Source organism: Eriocheir sinensis, chromosome 38 (assembly GCF_024679095.1).
Source record: "Eriocheir sinensis breed Jianghai 21 chromosome 38, ASM2467909v1, whole genome shotgun sequence".
Lineage (NCBI taxonomy): Eukaryota > Metazoa > Arthropoda > Malacostraca > Decapoda > Varunidae > Eriocheir > Eriocheir sinensis.
In genome coordinates, this window is record NC_066546.1 from 17,352,474 (window position 1) to 17,360,220 (window position 7,747).

At 40.1% G+C, this 7,747-nt stretch overlaps 2 long non-coding RNA genes across 2 annotated transcripts; one reads left to right on the forward strand and one right to left on the reverse strand.

Moving 5' to 3' along the window:
* The first annotated feature begins 2,384 nt into the window (after positions 1-2,384).
* LOC127008819 (uncharacterized) lies at positions 2,385-6,400 on the forward strand. Its single transcript, XR_007761364.1, has 3 exons — positions 2,385-2,497; positions 5,738-5,943; positions 6,357-6,400. It is a non-coding gene; the product is annotated as an uncharacterized LOC127008819 (long non-coding RNA).
* On the reverse strand, positions 5,321-5,731 carry LOC127008820 (uncharacterized). The gene is made up of 2 exons (XR_007761366.1): positions 5,561-5,731; positions 5,321-5,428 (listed from the first exon to the last, which is right to left on the reverse strand). It is a non-coding gene; the product is annotated as an uncharacterized LOC127008820 (long non-coding RNA).
* Positions 6,401-7,747: the final 1,347 nt, after the last annotated feature.

A 7,747-nucleotide genomic window follows, 5' to 3' on the forward strand; every position in this document is an offset into this window, starting at 1 on the left:
CCTCCCTTGTTATGCTTTCTTTCCTACCATTGTATCTTTTTAGTTTCATGGTGCTCCCTACACATGTATTAATAGTTGTATAATCACACTCTGTCCTGCCTGGGGGTTGGGATGGCATGTTCCTCCCTTCTCCCTTGTTGTTTACCTGCAACAATAAACTATCAATCAATCAATCACTACAACGTTGATGAAGAAAAATTTGGTTCAGTCTGAATTTACTTGTCTACATTTGAGTTTTACGCCTTAATTTGTTCCTCGTACGCAAAGTGTCATCGATCATTAACAATATTCATCTGTCTACATTCGTGAAACATATGGAGCCAAGCTCAGCAAATTCAGCATGGCCCAGAATTTCTTTAAGTCGGCATGGTCTGAAGTCAGCATGGCCTATAGCTGGCTCGATCCCCCAACTCAGCATATGTCGGTACAGGAAGCTTTTTTGTAGCGATATGCTTAATTCACCTCAGCCTATGACCTTTTCTGAGCTCAGCATACTACTACTACTACTACTACTACAACTACTACTACTATTACTACTACTACTACTGCTACTACTACTACTACTACTACTACTATTACTACTACTACTACTAGTACTACTACTACTACTACTACTATTATTACTACTACTACTATTACTACTACTACTACTACTACTACTACTATTACTACTACTACTACTATTACTAGGGGTTTAATTATGAACAAGTCAGCAATGCTCACTCGATCAGGATGGCGCCTAGCTGTTTCTCAATGCTGATCCTATTTTGAACTCAGCATGCATTAAAGAGTTACTGATTTCAGTCTGTATAGCCACTCTGAGCTCAGCATGTTGGTCTATATATGACAGCATGATCGTTTTCTTGATATGCTGAGTTCGGAGTTCAACATGGATTTAAGTTAAGATTAGCATATGAGTCAGCATGGCCATAAGTTTAAATCAGCTTGCATAAGATCGAGTCAGCATGGCTATCTCTTTCAATGCTGACTTTTTATAGGCTCAGCATAGGAATTATACAAGTGAACAATGCCGTCATTGAACTCAACTTACTGCATATATTGTGACCTTTATTTCAAGTCAGCATGCATCATGAAGTCAGCATGTGACCGTAAGTTTAAATCAGCTTGATAGCATAAGATATAGCATTTCAGCATATATCCTTCAACTTAATATCAACTAGAGTAGAAATGCAACGTTTTGGAGTCTTCTGATTAATGTAAAATCACTTAGGTTTAAGGACAGACCACCAAGTCTGGACCATGGGGTCTGTGTGGTCTGATTTTCTATGTAAATCTATGTAAAGGTTGGAACAATTAGTTTTGAGGTACAACAATGAGTTTTCCTGTTCCAACGTCCATCTTCCCTTATTAAATATTTCAAAGCCATTATTTACACGGTTTTAGGTTTAATTAAAGAGAAAAAGCGATATAATTACCAGTTTATACAGGAAGAAATGTTGTAACCAATGACTTTAAGATCTAATTAATACGTGATTCATTTCCCTTTCTCCCTCCCTCTATCTCCCTCTCCATGCCTCCCTCCCTCCATGCTTCACGTAAAGGAGACTACTAAGTGTATTAAGAACTCCCTGAAGCCATTATTCCCACATATAAGGTCATTACATCATATTGTAAGCCCGTGCTGAAGAGTGATAGGATTTTATACTTTCTGCAGTTTCGTTCACAACATGTGCCGAGATCCAGACCCAGACCAACCCATTAATAACGAATAATAATGATTCCAAGGCCTTACCGCTGTTATTAAGGCCCCGGCAGGACTTAATTGGGGTTTACTAATGACAGGACACGCGATAAAAGGGCAAAGGGGCAGTTAAATAGAGTAATTAATGTTTCCGAGGTTAAACTAAAACTATTTATGTCAGCGATAATATACCTAAGCACTGCAAAAAAAGCCCTATTAATTAAACATTTCGACCCTATCTCCAAATAAATCTAGTTATTGGAGCGGAAAAGACAGTTCCAGGGTCATTTAATTCAAGTACGAGAATCTATTGAGCAGGCAGGAATCAGCTCGCAGCCGGAAAATAGCTCGCAAAGGGGACTTGAAACAATGGTTAATTTTCAATATATCACTCACTGCTATCGTTTAACTGTCCCTTTGCGACTTCAATACACTGCAAATACATCAGATAAACACTTAAAATCAGTAGAAGGCTTTAAAACAAACACATAGGAGATTACATAGGAGGAACTACTCTGAGCTGATACTCACTCCTGGTTTGGGCAATCTCAACGCTTATATACAGATCACAGGTGGTTAAAGAGACATAAATCAAGGCAAATTAAGACGTTTTTTGCTGTCTTTACCGAATTGGACATGTGTATTGGGTAGTGTCGCGACTTATTTCCCCGAGGAGGTATTTCTCGCACACACCTGGAAGTCACAATGTCATACGTGAAGGGAGTCGGCTCTTTTATTTTTGTGTTTTTTGAAGCGAATTATCCTGTTGCCGAGGGAGCCATGCATCTAGAAACGGTAAATAGTCCCTTGTGATTGTTTTGGGTGGGTGAGGGCAGTGAATTAAGGCTTGTAATAGGTGGAAATAGGGAAAATGTATCGGTGGGGGGAGAGGTGGATTTAAATGGCCGCCGTGGTTGTTCAGAAGTTCATCGTTTTTTACTGATTTCCGGTAAACTAGAGTACGTAGCAGCACGGGGCTTGAGGGGCATGGCGACACGTGCACTGCATTCCTGTGTGTGAAGTTGGAGAGCGGGATATAAGCCGGTAAGGTCAGAAAGGCCACGTATATAACTGGCTTGGGGTGTCCGGCTCCATATATGACCTTAATTATTAATGACCTCTAAGACCTTCGGGCACTATGATAGGGAGAACTGAGATAAATGACCTAATGTATGGGGTCAAATGAGGTGTGAGTGTCTTAAATATTGAATTATGGGCGTTTAGCGGTGAGGTCATAATGGCGTAACCGGCGGATGGAGCGAACCATATGTGATGTATTATCTCAGTTATCAATAACACCTAAGAACTTTGAACGCTATGAGAGGGAGAACTAAGCTGAATGACCTAATGTATGGGGTCAAATGAGGTGTGAGGGTCTTAGATATTGAATTATGGGCGTTTAGCGGTGAGGTCATAAGGGCGTAACCGGCGGATGGGAGCGAACCATACGTGACCTTATATCCGTGAGTTTTGACCAGTGTAAGATGCCTGGGTACTCCTATATTAAGGGTTAGGGTGTATTTGTGTTGTATTATTGCAGATATGAGGTTTGGGTTGTGTTACTCAGGAAATATTGAAGGTTAACGTGAGCTAGAAGTGATTTAATTGAGACTCGTCTAGCGGGCAGGGTGAATTTTACGAATTTTTCAGATTTATTTATTTCAGTGTTATTTCTCTTGATTTTTTTGCATTTGCATCATCATGGTTGTGATTTCATATGTGTCTGAGGTGGTATTGATGGTGATTGTGGTGATATTAGGTGATGCATGTGGTGGTGATGACCTGGGGTGGTGAACCTATTAACTCTAAGGGGGAATATGTAGGTTAGCGTTGTTGCCTTGACCACATGTGCTTACCCTAGACCATCGGGTGTCATTCTAGAGTTATACATGCTCCTGGTACTGCGAAGGCTGGCATGAACCTATATTTTGCCTGTCAATATTTACTTTGCTCTCACAGGAGGTTAAGGTTAAAATCTAAGTTTAATCCAAGGTTAGGATAACTTAGCGATGACCAGTATCTTATCCTAGACCTGGGGGCTTCGTGGTGCAGTGGTTAGCAGTTAGCACACTCGGCTCACAACCAAGAGAGCCTGGGTTCGATTCCTGGGCAGAGTGGGAAAATTTGGGAGGCTTTTCCAATACCCTATGCCCCTGTCCACCCAGCAGTGTACCAGGTATTAATCGGGGGTTGTGTCCCGTCTCCTGGGATCTGTTCCCTTCTTTAATTCCTTCCCCTCCTGTCTCTCTCCGGCATATGACCACAGATGTTGCGCCGACTAAATGAAATTTTCCAACTTTTTTATCCTAGACCATCGGGTGTTATTCTAGAGGTCTGCTCATGGTACCGTGAGGGCCGGAATTGACCTATTTTGTCTGTCAATTTTTATCTTGCTCTCACAGGAGGTTACGTTAAAATCTAAGTTATTCCAAGGTTAGGATAACTTAGTGCTGACCGGGCATTTTTTTTTGTTAATGTTTCCGATATTTTTCAGCCCTTGAATATATAAATAAGTGTGAAGTGATGAGACTTGGGTGTTTTTTCTGGAATAACACCCACTTGTTTAGGATATATAGGCAGGATAGGCCTCTCACCACACTGCCGTTGATGTCACTGGCGGGAGAGGTGGCTACGGTCATCTCCATACTCCCCGCCTCTTAAAATATTGTCTTGGGGTGCACTTAGTATATATTTGTTTTATTTCATTGTGGTAGTAGAGTGCACGGCAGGTGCGGTTAACCCGGTAGCTGTGGGGATCATGTTTCTTAACTCGGTAGCAGCGACACATCAAATTTGTGGCTTTACCGTAGCAGTGATGGGCCAAACCTGTGTCTTTACCGTGTAGCAGTGACGGTCCAAATTTGTGGCTTTACCATGTAGCAGCGAAGGGCCAAACCTGTGTTTTTACCATATAGCAGTGACGGGCCAAATTTGTGGCTTTACCATGTAGCAGCGAAGGGCAAAAACTGTGTATTTACCATATAGCAGTGACAGGCCAAATTTGTGGCTTTACCGTGTAGCAGTGACAGGCAAAATTTGTGCAATGATATAAACCCCCCAAAATAGATGATACATAATCTGATCACAAATGCTTTATATATAATATGAAATGGTTTGTGTGAGGGGTGATTTTTTCCATTTTTCTCGCTTGGAGGACCATTAAACATGATCCCTGCTGCTACCCCTGGGTTAAAGGCCATTCACTCTAAGCGAGAAAATTGATAAAAAAATCATCACTCACACAAACCACTTCATATATATCAATTCATTTGTGATCATTTTATCATCATCTGTTTATTATATTATTTATTTATTTATTTATTTATTTATTTTTACGTCTTGGCCTATTGCGCTGGTAGGCTTCTTCCCGGTGGATCCTGATGGTCGGTGGTGGGGTTTATATCCTTCTTAATATATCAAGTTACATATCATGGCAAGAATTTGGCCCGTCGCTGGTACACTGTAAAGCCACAAATTTGGGCCCTTGTTACTACCAGGTTAAGTTAGGTCTTGTTAGGATAGCTCAGCAAGTTTGAGCAGGTTAGGATAGCTTAGATTTAATTCTCTAAATATATGGTCTTGGGGGGGACACACCTGGAGATATATTTCTGTTTATATTGTTTTGACAGTGGCTTGCTAAGGCTAGATTAGTTTCATTAAAGTTTGGGCAGGTTAGGATAGCTTAGATTTAATTCTCTAAATATATGGTCTTGGGGGGGAACACACCTGGAGATACATTTCTGTTTATATTGTGTTTTGATAGTGGCTTGCTAAGACTAGATTAGTTTCATTAAAGTTTGGTTAGGTTAGGATAGCTTAGATTTAATTCTCTAAATATATGGTCTTGGGGGGGCACACCTGGAGATACATTTCTGTTTATATTGTGTTTTGTCAGTGGCTTGCTAAGGCTAGATTAGTTTCATTAAAGTTTGGTTAGGTTAGGATGACTTAGATTTAATTCTCTTTATATATAGTCTGGGATGACACATTGAGGCATATGTTTTTACTTTTTGCATATTTGGCGTCGGAACACAGGCTGGCTGGCTGAGTGGTTAGCGTGCCGGTCCTGCGTTCGCTGCGTCATAGATGATGAGGGTTTGAATCCACCGCTGCCACAGACTACTTGTCCTGAAGCCCACCACCATCATCCTGGACTGTATGGGACTGTCCAAGGGAAAGCTAGATGGGGCCGCTATAAACACTTGCCGGCTTGGGCCCACCACCAGGCCCAGCCAAGGGAGGTAAGGAAAAAAAGTATGGCTAGGTTTGAATAAGTTTTAGGTTAGAATAGCTTAGTATTAAATTATCTTGTAATTATTATTATTGTCATTATTATCATTCCTATTACGTGTAATATTATCCAGCTTGTAAGGGACTGTATGCATATACAAATACACTGTATTGCCAAGAAACAAGGGGAATTAACTATTTTAATGATAAATATAAGTGAATCTCGTTATTGAGGACCAGGAGACATTTTGTGTTGGAGAGAGGGAGGGTAGAGGAAGAAAAGTATGTAAAAAAACAAATATGAGAGAGACTATCGTTTAATTATCTTATTTTACAGAACTTGATAGAGTTAGATATTTTATAATATATTATCCCATGCCGTCTTTCCTTGTACTAGTCTTTGAGAGTGGACACGCATTTGCAGGTTGGTGTAGCAGTGCCGGGAGGTTCCATAACACAGGCACTCCTCACCTCAACAAAAGTCTCTTAACCGACAAGTAATTCTTAACAAAAAATCTTTTCAGAATATTTTAGAAATATGTAAGCTTTCTCTACTCATTTCCTGCCCTGCCTTCATTACCCCCCAGAAGCCCCCAAAGGTGAACCCGTTATATTGAGCTGTAAAATGTTCAGCTCACTTAGTAACCAGTGTGTTGTAAAATGTTCAGTACATCCCTTGCTTAGAGGAAAGGCCTTTTAACCCAGTGGTTGTAGCAGCGGGGATCATGTTTCTTAATGGTCCTTCTAAGCGAGAAAAATGAGAAAAAATCACCCCTCACACAAACCATTTCATAATACATATCAAAGCATTTGTGATCAGTTTACATCATCTATTTTGGGGGGTTTAAATCATGGCACAAATTTGGCCCGTTGCTGCTACACAGTAAAGCCACAAATTTGGCCCGTCACTGCTACACAGTAAAGCCACAATTTGGTCCGTCACTGCTACACAGTAAAGCCACAAATTTGGTCCGTCACTACTACACAGTAAAGCCACAAATTTGGTCCGTCACTGCTACAGTAAAGCCACAAATTTGACCCGTCACTGCTACACGGTAAAGCCACAAATTTGGCCTGTCACTGCTACGGTAAAGCCACAAATTTGGACCCGTCACTGCTACGGTAAAGCCACAAATTTGGCCCGTCGCTGCTATTAAGTTAATACATTAGTAGGTCATGGAAACAACTGAAACACACGTTCTCATTTTATTTAAATTTGTTCTTCACCTGCGCTGCCACCGTCTGTCCTCACCCCGCTCCGTCACCGGCCGCTGCCTACACATCCACCACCACACCTCACATGCCTCCTCCTCTTCCTCAGATTACCCATGCTATTGGTGACAAAGATAACTCCTTTAACCTGGTAGCAGCGGGACAAATTTGTGGCTCGTGTGGCAGACGGCCAAATTTGTGGATTTACTGTGTAACAGTGATGGGACAAATTTGTGCCATGATATAAATCCCCCCAAATAGATGAAACAGTTGAAACATGGTATTATCCCTTTTTATACAATTATGTGTTTACCATAATTTACTAGTGCAGGGAGCCCATTTAAAGCTGTATGGTGTGTGGGCAGTACTGAAACTTAGGTGCCAGTTTTAATCAATAGTGCAAAAAGAAAAATATATATATATTGCAATGAAAAAAAAAAAAAAAAAAAAAAATATATATATATATATATATATATATATCTATATATATATATATATATATATATATATATATATATATATATATATATATATATATATATATATATATATATATATACACAAACATATATATATATGACAAAGTAAAATGATGATAATAAT